This window comes from Vespa velutina, chromosome 1 (genome assembly GCF_912470025.1).
Source record: "Vespa velutina chromosome 1, iVesVel2.1, whole genome shotgun sequence".
Lineage (NCBI taxonomy): Eukaryota > Metazoa > Arthropoda > Insecta > Hymenoptera > Vespidae > Vespa > Vespa velutina.
The window spans coordinates 15,261,283-15,273,879 of NC_062188.1; the positions used below are offsets into that span (position 1 = coordinate 15,261,283).

At 35.7% G+C, this 12,597-nt stretch overlaps 1 protein-coding gene and 1 long non-coding RNA gene across 5 annotated transcripts in view; one reads left to right on the forward strand and one right to left on the reverse strand.

Annotated features, from left to right (window-relative positions):
- The window catches only part of LOC124953884, a 47,579-nt gene extending 43,952 nt beyond the window's left edge, over positions 1–3,627 (forward strand). The window contains exon 3 of the long non-coding RNA XR_007102359.1: positions 2,359–3,627. This is a non-coding gene — a long non-coding RNA (uncharacterized LOC124953884). The remainder of the gene's footprint in view (positions 1–2,358) is intronic.
- Positions 1–12,597, reverse strand: part of LOC124953572 — a 331,352-nt gene that overhangs the window by 64,210 nt on the left and 254,545 nt on the right. The window lies entirely within an intron of this gene.

The window sequence follows — 12,597 nt, forward strand, 5'->3', positions numbered from 1 at the left end:
AAAAAGAAAAAAGAAAACTGAGATAGATTCAATTGTAACGGTAATGATAGAAACAGAATCTTATCCTCCTCAATTTTCATCGATCCTCCGAGAATTTAATGAGGCCGTGCCTCTTAAACGTTCGAAGCAAATTCGCTCGTAGCATCCTTCAGTATCAGCGACTCGGGACAAGTGCTTTTCGTCGTTTTATTTCGCATTTGAGTGTCGGGGAAAAAAAAAAAAGAAGAAGAGACGCCGACGAAGAAGTACGTGCTCGTTCTCGTTTTCTTTTTATCGACAACGAAGTCAAGACACGTTTATAATTTCGAACATCGTTTCGAATGGTTTCCGTTATCGATGAGACGACTATCGATTGAGTCGCGTCAATGGGCGCGAAGAAATCTTGGATTCATAGATTTGAGTTCGTTGGCCCTTAAGGACCATTTGATACTCGACTACTATTTTTTTTTATTGCATATGCCAGCTGCATCGATTCTTCGAGGGGTTGCATCTTCAGTTCTTATCCAGTGCGAGTAAAACGAGTGCGAAGTAGAAAAAGGGTAGAAATAAGAAAGGGGGAAAAAAAAAGAAGAAATAAAAAAAAAAAAAGATGAAAATCGAAGGTTTCAGTAGACATAGAGATAGCGAAGACACGTAAACGAAATAGAAGGGAAACGAAAAGGAAGAAGGAAAGGAAAAGAAACGTTGCGAACGTGCGCCCACGGAACGATGCTTTATGGGTCGTTCCTCGTGGGCAAACGATGTTTAAAGATCAAGGAAACGGCACCATTGGGAGTCAGACCGTTGCCCGATCGAGCGAGAATAACGAATGAATATCTAATGACGTTTTACGATCCAATATATGCCCCTGGGAGTAGCTGATATATCGCGAAAGTGTATATATATGTACGTGTATGGAGTGTCTGCGTTTGTGATTACTCTCTTTCTCTCTCTCTCTCTCTCTCTCTCTCTCTCTCTCACCCCCTCTCTCTCTCTCTCACATACATGTTCCCAGATGACCAAAATACTGGTACATGCGTTCACTATTTCATGTGCTATGCGTATGGTATAACGCACAATGGATACAACGAAGTATCAATCGAAAATACATCCCGATCTAGGTACGTTGATCCATCTACTATTTTAGAATAGGAAACAAAGGACCATTCTTCTTGAGCGACATCGATCGTAGTAGTAGCGCTTGACTACTGCATATCTATGTTCACGTTCGGGAGAACGTTTGTCGCCTAGACCTTCCATTTTGAATGTACGGAAATATTTCACTCTCTCGTAGATATAGATACGGTTATATCTATCGAACGAACAAATGAACGAACAAACGAACGAACGAACGAACGAACGAACGAACGAACGAACGAACGAACGAAACGAAACGAAACGAAACGAAACGAAACGAAACGAATGATACAAACGAGAGGAACGAGAGGTACGAGAGGCGTGGTCGACGTTGGCTCGTAAAATTTGTATATACATATTTTCTCCCCCCCCCCCTTTTCTTCTCGACAAAAAAAAAAAAAAAGAAAAAAGAAAAAAAGGAAAGAACGACCTCTCTCTTCTTTCTTCCAATTTTCCGAATTGGATCCGACGGAATTCGTTTTATTTCGAGTGTACGCTCGGCCTCATCAACTTGGAGTTTTCGAAAAAGAAAATCTTTGACCTAGATTTTGTTAATTGCTTCCAGTAATGTTTGCCAATATGAAGGTAGTTTCTGTAAATACAGCTGTTTGCTGTGCATCGTGCCGGTGCTACTGCTTCGATCGCAAAACGCGAAGAGATCAAAGAGAGCCGATCGGATTCGTTGAACTTTACGAACGGATAGAGAACGAATAAAAGTCAAGCTCGTACAGACTTTTACCATCTTGACTTTCTCTCTCTCTCTCTCTCTCTATCGAGCATCCCGACTTTGTCATTTTGCAAGGAATATAAATGAAGGTAGTAGTAAAACCGTACGGCGAAAGAATATGCATAAACTACAATGTTCTAGGTATTTATCAGTGCAGCGAATTCACTCGAGAGGAATAAGCGAGTTCTCTGTATATTTCCGTGTATATTTTTGTCTATGTATGTTTATACGTGGAATAAGAGTAATGGGTTGGGACGTTATATGGGAGCGCATAATAAATTCTTATTCTATTTTCTCTGCTCCTCATTCGGATCGTAAAATTCACGATAAAGGATGCGCACTTGTTTACGATGCTTTGATGGCTCTTACTGTTTTGTAGGTCGATTCTTGTAGCTTTTTTCTCTGTCTCTGTCTCTCTCTCTCTCTCTCTCTCCCTCTCTCTCTCTCTCTCTGTTCATCCTTTTAAGCTGTGACGTTTTCTTACTTAGTAAAGAACGATTATCGTTTCCTTACAGGTGGACGACACATTGAAGATTTATCGAGCATGCTGGTCTCTTTCGAGTTTTACGATAAAATTTCATGCACGAACTACGACCGATATGCTGAAGAAGAAGAGGAACGAGATGAGGAGGTAAAACGGAGAAGGAGTGACAAAGAAGAGAGGAAAAATTGGATCAAACGGCCAGTTGAAGGGCTCACAGCCGAACGGATATGCGTCTTTCCGTTTGCCAATCGTCCATTCTTCCTTTCTCAAGAGATACTCGTGAAGTTCCCATTCGTCCCTTCTTCGATATTTCTCTTCTCTCTTATTCATCCTTTGTTACATTGGATTTTGGATGATTCAAGGGAATAAAAATGGTTTTGTCTAAGGGATGAAAAACTGTTCGTTCAATCGTTACTCTCCAGTAATTATGTTCGAAGCAGCAACATATATCAATTCCATGGGATTCGTTTTATTTTTATTTGTTTGTTTATTTTCGCAGAATATGTATATTTCATACGAAGTACGTACATGTCTGTTTTAAATATAATATCTGAAAATTCAAATATGTTTCCGTGGATAACCAATCGAAATGATCGAATGTATAATATCGAATCGTGATTAAATTTTTCTGAACTCAGGTAAAAATCTTTCAACTTATTGTAAACTCTTGGAATTAAAAATGACGATCTGACTGATAATATAAATTCAAACGATATTTCTCCTGTTCTCTTTCTTTTGAATTTTATCATTCGTTCTTTTTTAGGTATATTTTTATCATTTAACGTTAAACGATTCAATATAAATTCAAGGATATTACTAACATTAGTTATTCTAAGTTCTTATTTTTACGAGGAATCTTTCAAATTTTATTTCTTACTAAGAAATATCTTTACTCCCAAACGTATTCGAATTAAATTATATTTCAGAATAGACTTCACTTATAACTTATATTCGAAAATAGTTATACCATATTGCGTACTATTTTTATAATTAATTGAATTAATTTTTTTTAATAAACAACTCTTTTAGATTTTGTAGAATTTTCGAGAATAATAATAAAGTAATAGATATAAAATTTCTTTTATATCTTTACGTATAATATTATTAGAAAAAGATGATTTATATTTCTGATATTGTTTTAAGTAATTTGAATAATACGAACAAAATGTTTGGGCTCTTTTCGAAGGATTCGCAATAACTCTTGTGTATTACAAAGTTTCGACCAGACTCGATTCGTAAGCGATGCACGAACGTATGACGCGTCGACACATTAATCATTGATAACGCACGCGATTGAGAATGGGAGGAGGTTTCAGAATATTTGTGGCTAGTACTTGATAATGGTATCTTTTCTCTCTCTCTCTCTCTCTCTCTCTCTCTCTACCTCTTTCTCTACCTCTCTTTATTTCTCTCTTTATTTCTCTCTTTCTTTCGGTGATGAATTCCCTTCGAGAATTCACAAAGAGTGAAAGAGAGAGAGAGAGAGAGAGAGAGAGAGAGAGAGAGAGATGTAAAGAAATCTTCTTCTAAGTTTCGCGAGAAAAGTTTCCTCATAAATTCAAGATTTTGAATTGTCCGTTCCAGCCTGCAAATGGATGCTCTTTTCTCAACGCTATAAGATATCCAACAATGTATTTGGAATTATATTTGAGAAAATTTCGAAATATGTCACAAAAAGCAAAAGTCAGCAAGGAAAGAAATTCTGTCTACGACGTATTTTTTTTTTCTACATTTTGATATTTTTCGATGATTATCGTTAACGAAGCTCAATTAAGATAGATCGGTTTAAGAGAAAAGACAGCGATAATATGGTGGAGGATGAGATCAAAAGTTTCCCGATAGAAACGTGAAAGTGGAAAATTTTTCTCAGTAAAATTGAAAGTTTTGACCGGAAGCAATCCAAGCAATACTAATACGATATTGCGTTATATTATCTTTACATGCAGACGTATATGCAGATAAAAATATATTAATATCGGCTTAGAATGATGCATAAAATATCGATAAAAAATAACGGCAAATTTAACAGAATTTTTTTTAAATAAAAAAAAAAAAAAGAAAAATGTATGTTGACAAGTATATATTATATTTACATTTAAACATACATCTAGATAAAAGTATATTAATATCGGTTTCGAACGATGCATAAATAGGACAAAAAATATCGATGAATGTAAAAGGATTAAAAAAAAAAAAAAAAAAGAAAAAAGAAAAAAGAAAAAAAAATGTTGCTGCGAATATATCTACCTATAAGATACATATATGTGATTTTGTATTGATATATATATGTGATATATATATATGTGAGATAAACTATCAAAGGAAATGAACGGGTCATTCCACATTGAGTGTTTTGGAAAGCCGCCCCTTCATTCAGGAACCAATATGTATTTACTTATTTCATATTTCTCAACTATTCTCGATTTTCTAAACTTCGTAGAAACACGCGAGAGAGAGAGAGAGACAGAAAGAGAAAGAGAGAGAGAGAGAGAGAGAGAGAGAGAACAGACGAGAAGAAAATTTGTCTTGCGTCTGTTCTTTTTTTGTTCGCGTAATCGATTCTAAAGCTACGATATGAAACTCTTTCATTTTCTCGCTACGAGTCTATTCAAAAAAGTTTTTATCGTAAAAGTACGATTGTCTTGAGAAAGAGGAGTGGGGGAAAAAGACAGAGGAGAATCTGAATGAGTTCACGAGGACCGATTTGCATCAGAGATTTTCTTTTTTGTAGTTACGACGTGACTTCTTCGCGAATAGATTTTCTCAATGTAAGCGTTTAACAACCATTATTCTCTTTAGATATTCATGCTCGACGTACTACATCGATTAATGGCCATCCATTTCGTAATCGTATCACGATGAGCGTTAAATGCTTAATAGAAATGCTTTTCATCGACAATTACGCTTTAAATTAATCTTTGTGTTTCCGCTTAGCGACGTTTCCGCTTGTTGCCACTCGATTTGACTCATCTCGTGTAATATATTATGTCATTATGATATTATGGCGATGCAGTGACATTTACGTCGGTGAATTTACACGCAAACGATCATCCAGCACTCATCGTGTGTTGTATTTAATTGGTTTGCATTTGGAAATACTTTCGCAGATATATATATATATATATATATATATATATATATATATATATATATATATATATATATATATCGACTTTATTATATTTCTTAGTGCTTACGTTTAACGCTATTATTTCCGACGACGAATGTAGCCACGATCATTGGAATTTAAATCGTCATGCATAAATAATTAATTCAATATGGATAGACGTACCGTATACACGTTCTTAGTTTTACAATTATCAATTTAACGAATGAGAACTTAATGTAATAATGACAAAAAAGTTAACGTACTCGAGAACGTGATTATTATCATCATAGAAAATAATTGTGTTTGTTATTCAAATTGCATAATAGGCAAGACCAGTACTCTAGCCAAGTAATCTAGGAGATTTTCAACGGAAGGAATATCCTATCTCCCTCTACCTATCTACTTTCCTCGAGTTTCTCTCTTTCTCTCTCTCTCTCTCTCTCTCTCTCCATCTATCTATCTCAAGACCCTGGATATGCAAATTCACGATAACACACAGAGATGGCCATTTTGGTGTGCTAATTTTGGTCAGGTAGATCTAAGAGAAGTCTCTAATATTCTCGATTATAGTAAAGACAGAAAGGAGGACAGAAGCGAACGAAGAAAGATAGGGCTCGAGATGCTTAGCAAGGAGAAGACAGGAATATACGAATCCTGAGTTGCCCATAAATCCGTCCTTTATTATGGCAAACGTGGCCGGACACGCGTGGGTTAGGTTTATTCACGATTCCGTCTACGATGCATTTCTGATAGTATGCAAATTTGAATTACTAGCACAGAGCGTCAAGAGAGAGAGAGAGAGAGAGAGAGAGAGAGAGAGAGAGAGAGAGAGAGAGAGGGAGATGAAGTGAGATGGTAGTACATCGCGATCGAATCCGGTCCATCCCTCCAAGGGTTTCCCTATCGCTTTCTCTCTCATTCTCTCTCTCTCTCTCTCTCTCTCTCTCTATCTTCATAGGATGTACATATACACATACAGGATCCGTTCGTTGCATCCCAATCTCTCTGATCCTCTCACCTATAGACTATAACATCTTTGCATTTTCAGCGATTAGGATGATTTTGCTAACATGCCAAGGTATTCTGAGTTAGGCACATGCTCTATCGAGATAGTAATTAGGCTCAGGATTGTGTGCTCTATTAATGTCGAACCACGAGACGCATGAAACATGAACGTTATACTAATAAAATTATATTCGCGATACTTATGATTAAATCTTGCCGATGCTTTTCATTCAATTTGATTGGCACAAAGGAGAAGGAGAAAGGGGAGGTGTGGATATCTTGCAGATTTCTCTAATTGAATTAAAATTCCTTCGAAACTTTTCCTTGTAATTATGCTGTCAGGGTGGTTGATGGCATAATTTCGTTATTCAAAGCTACTTAATGCGAAATTGTTATGAGTGATACGTACGTACGTAGGTATTGTATACGTATGAGTCTACATAAACCGGCGCTTAAAAGGAACTCCCTGCTTGAAAACTATAATCGGGTTAAACAAAACTTCGTAACTGAATTTCAGGTTAAATAACAACTTTCATCTTTACCTTTGGACATGAACTACTTCTAATCGAATTGGAATTTCTCCAGTCGTACAGTTAACCCCCAGATAATTAACAAGTTTCTCACGATCGTTTCTTCGCACTTTTTTATTTTTTTTTATAACAAACAAGTTCCTTTTTAATTGTTCATATTAAATGACGTTTATCTACCTAACTTTAGATAGACATAATAATGTTATTAAAGCGTTTTGTATTATCGTTATATGAAAGATCATAAAATATTATCTAACAAAAATTTTACGTTGGAAATAATTAGATTTTTATAACAAAACGTTTCTAAAACATTTTTCCGTGCGAGCCAATACATTTGTTTGCTATGTTACCGCAGTTGAAATGTTCGCTACTGTTATATTAAATTTTTAAAAAGCTAGTAGACTGGAGTCTACCTGTATATTACTTTACAGACACCTTCTGTTACTGCGGTATTTTCTGCGAACTCACAAGAACATTCCACGAGAAACTTTCTGAAAATATCTTACAATTCTTTTCCACTTTCCTCGCATTGGCGTAAGGTAGTAGCTATAATTTCGTTGTCCATTAAAAATTTAACGCGGCTCAATATCGTGAGACTGCCCATAGGATGAGAGACACTGTTACAGATAAAAAAATAAAGTAAGAATTGTTTCGAGGTATGTAAAAAAGTAACAGCAAGAAATTGGCTGGATCTTGTTAAGGAACTCGCTAGTAGAGAATTAAATGTCCCTAAGAATAAGCTCGTAATAGATATATACGTAGGTACTTATTCGTTTCTACGTGGGACGCTTACAAATTAATTGAAACGATACTATGCAACAGAAAAATAAATCTATCGTTCGCGTGACTTTCGTAAAATTGCAAGAAAAAGATACGAAATAAAACGTATTACATGGGCAAATTGAGTTCGTAACGTATGGGAGATCGTGCTCTAGAATACAAATTCTGGACGTTGTTCTCTCAAATTCCATTATTAGCTTCTGTAATGTTTAATGAGCTATGAGATGAAAAAAGTATTAGTCAATTACAAAATAATCTTATCATTTGGAAATAATAATTTCTGTTAGAATATATTTCAAAACGTCTGCAATCATTTCCGTGCAATTAATCAACATTCTTTTTGTTTTGATAGACTTTGGTTTTTTCTCTTTTTTTTTCTTTTTTCTTTTCTTTTTTTTTCCCTTCTTTTTTCATTATTCAATGCAAATTTTTCTATTTACCATACGCGTATATTGTGCATGGATTTACGTTATTTTTTTGATATAGAGAATTGATTCTTTTCATTTTCATCGGCTCTATTTCACTTTACCATTGTTATCTGAAATCGATGTAAATTTATCGAGTTATGGGGGTGGGAGGGCTATATTTATGATAACATCGAACGTTCATCAGAGATAACGGCGGGGATAAGGTGAACAAGGGGAAAGGTTGAATTTTTTGGAGTAAAAGCGAACGGAGGATTGAGAATCAACGATCAATGCCAGTCACGTACATGCGAAAGGTAGGATTTGGTCGATGCTGTGGAGTAGGCTTCGTCGAACGATCGAGTTATCCTTTCAGGATAGTAGGGTTGGCCAAATTCAAGGGTCGGCATCATCGTGAAAAGGACGTCCGTTTGCAATTCCGCAAATCGTCAGGAAGCTCGGTATTCACCGTGGTGCCACGATAACGTCATCGTAGATGAAAAGGAAAGAAAAGGATAAATGTTCGTGGCCCTTCATTTATTTTTAAAGCTTAAAGATATTTTTTATTTTTATTTGAACATAATTAATTTAACAAGATGATCCTTAATTAAGTCGAATATCAGCAAAGAATAATTATTATTATAAGATATTCGTTCGGATCGATTTTCTGACAACTATCAACAGTAAAAGTTCATTTTCATTATAATCCTTCCATTATAATTAACTGATGATATTCTAACGAACATCTACGTCTTCCTTTTGTAAAGTTTGTCGAACTATCGAATCCTCTCATTGTTAATAACTTTTGTAAAATAATCAACCATAAAATAAAATAAGTTTATGCTTCATCGTGAATATACTAGTATTACACGCTTTAATATTATTCCTGATATATCTAATATAAGCAAGTAGAAATTTAAGTATTATGACGATCTTTGAGATGTATGAAAATGAACGGGAATTGAGGGAAAATAATTTTCATATAGAGAAACGTGAAGAAACGTTAGAAAATACAAAGAAATTTGATAAGACGCTGCGAAGTACCTAATTGCAACTTAGAATGAAAACAATGAATTCTCTTTTCTTTCATTTTTCTTCGTTTATTCTTCGCTTCTTCTTCCTTTATCTTCTTCTTCTTCTTCTTTTTTGTTTGCTTTCTTTTTTTTTTTTTCCTTTCATTGATAAACTTCTTTTCGAAGTATCCAATAGAAAACAAACAAGTAGGCGTGGGAGTCTGAACACGTCGAAGAGCGAGAAAAGAGCGTGGAGTGGCAATCCGAAAGAGATTTTATTAGGGTATTTGTAAGGACTGATGTGGTATCGTTTCTACGAATTTGTCCAATAACAGGAACAATTTATTTTCGTGTTCTTTTCAATAAGAGAATGGGCGTACATAACAATGAGCTCGAAATTCTACGAACCTTTTGAAATGTATTTGCGCCTGAAAATGTTTTAAGATATCTATGGGATCGGTATAATCCTACGATGGTTTATGTTTCATTGAAAATTCAATTTTCATCGAGTATCCATCGACGATCCGATCGGTCTTCCATATTATCATTTAATAATTTAATAGTTTGCTTTGGGAGGTTGTTTCATGATGTCGTCTCAAACAGAAAATATCACTTCCAACTGGGTAAATCGAATATTCGTGAAAGATAGGTAAAGAGAGAGAGAGAGAGAGAGAGAGAGAGAGAGAGAGAGAGAGAGAGAGAGAGAGAGAGAGATAGAGAGAGAGAACGAGAGAGAGAAAACACTAACTATCCTTTATCATTATTGTTTCTTCGAGAAACGAATGAGATCGTAAGAATCGCGATACGATTTTAAATTCATTCGACGGAAAGAATCTTCTTTGCAATTTGCGGATATATTTCGTGGTAGGGTCTCTAAAAGTTTCATACGCCATTAAACCGAAGTGAAAAGGAAGATATAGTGATAAGAACGAAAGAGAGAGAGGGGGAGAGAGAGAGAGAGAGAGAGAAGAACAAAACAGCTCGCATTTATTCGGATCTCGAAGTAGCTTGAATTATTTCTTGAACATTCGAGGAAGGAAATAGCCAGCTTGCCAGAAGGAATTGTGTCCTTTTTTTTTTTTAAAAATGAAGATGATATTACGTGGATGGTGCAATCGCATCAGACGCGCATCCTGTAGAAGCGTAGGATCTCACGAAGACATTGTACTCGGAACGGTTTTTAGTTGGCTTCACCTATGTGCTTGATTGTGTGTGACCTAACTCCTTCCATTTTTGCGATGGCGTTCATACTCGACGAAAAGGAGCGCGCCAAGAATAACATCGATCTTCTCTATTTTTTTTTTTCTTGTACTGTCGTTCATTCTTCGCTGAGAACCACGTCCTTAAGAACAGGGAGAGAAAGAGAGAGAGAGAGAGAGAGAGAGAGAGAGAGAGAGAGACTATTGAAGAAACAGGAAGACGATTGATCGAACAATAAATCCTCTGATTGCTACCATTCGAAAGAGAAATCTGAACGAAATGAATTCTTATCTACCGTACAGTAGAGATTTCATTTTATAATCATTGAATTTTTAACGAATAACGTATGTACCAAAGAAACAATATTTCATTTTGATATTATTTTTTTTATATATATCTTCGTCAAAGAATAAAAGAAAGAGAGAGAAAGAGAGAGAGAGAGAGAGAGAGAGAGAGAGAGAGAGGAAAGAGATTTGTCATGTACAAATATGTACTTGTACATATTTGTATAACTCGTACGTTACTCGATCATGTTAGAAACAAATGGAGAGGAAAAATAAGTAAATATGTAAGTACTCACATACCTATATATCTATATACGTATATAGGTATAGGATAAGTATAAGTAGGCAAGAACTTAGAAGGTAGTAACGTTCTTATATCGAGGGAAAGATCGTAGAAGAGGATAGAGGGTAGAAAGAAGAGAGTGTGTCTTCGATCGCAATTACTCGCTTGTCCGAGCCCACACAAGAAGGAGAGTAGGTGGAGTATAGTCTCCATGAAAGAATTCTACGAAAAGACTCCATCTACTTCTTCTCTATCTCTCTTTCTCGTTTCTCGATCCCTCCTCAAGGTTTCCTCCACGTTTCATACGAAAGGTACTTCGTTCGAGAGTAAGTGAGCTAGTCGTCAGCGTTTTCAGACACTCAGACACTGTTACCACTCTTCTCTTCCTCTTCTTTCGTCAGATTCTTCTCTTCTTCCTTTCTGTCTTCTTTTACACTGTCTAACACGCACACACATATTATTTCTCTCTCTTTCTTTCTCTCTTTCTCTCTCTCTCTCTCTCTCTCTCTTTCCCTCTTACTCTCTCACTTCCGTTACTTCATCTCGTTCAAGCGGCAGCTTCGTCACCGCCTCCGCAATCTCTGGAAGGGCAAACAATAATGTACGAGAGGACGTATCTCTTTTGTACACTGCTTCGTATTTTACCATGAGAGAGAGAGAGAGAGAGAGAGAGAGAGAGAGAGAGATGGACAGACAGACAGGGAATGATAGGACTCTGGCCGAACTCTCAAACGTTCTACGTTCGTACAGAAATTTGTAATAGTCAAAGATACCTTGTTTCTATTCATAATGAAGTCGTCTGTCAACATAACGAAAGATCCTCCAATGAACGTTTACATATAATAATGATAACGAATACGAGAATGATGGTTTTTAAATGTGTTTAAACGCATGATCGCGCACGCAAATATTCGTATAATTTCAATAATTTTCTATATATCGTATTAATATAGTATAATATTTTTTATAGTATTAAATAAATACTTTTAATTAAATTAGGGAAGAGAACGTTTGGTTTTAAAAAAAGTTAAATATTGTTTAAATTTTTATAAATTCTTACTGTTCCTTTTAGAGAAATATAATATTCATTCGCATCGTCTTGTTGCATTCTCACGATAATAGAATGAATTCATATTTATTAAACACGGAACGTCATTTGTCGTGACTAGTTCTTCGATCGGCCATTTAGTGAAAGTGCAAAGTTCTATAGTTTAAATGTGCCTCGACGTTAATCGTCTTCGTTAACGGGAGCTTTAAGAATTCTCCGGTGCTCGTGAACAGTTTTTACTACTACTATTATTACTACTGCTACATACTGTTATCAAGACTACTACTACGACTACTACTAGTACTACCTACTATATTACGACTACTACTACGACTACTACTACTACCTACTATATTACGACTGTTACACGATTATTACTACTACTACTACCTACTATACTACGACTACGACTACGACTACGACTACTACTACTACTGCTACTACTACTACTACTACTATTACTACTATTACTACTACTATTGTATTCTCTGAGATATCGAGCTAGGAACAGAGGTAAAAGGACATTTCGCTTTTGGCAAGTTGCTACGAATTACAGCGCGTGAGGAAGTTGACGCGACCGATTTAATTCGGTGTCTAGCGAGGAAACGAAGTTT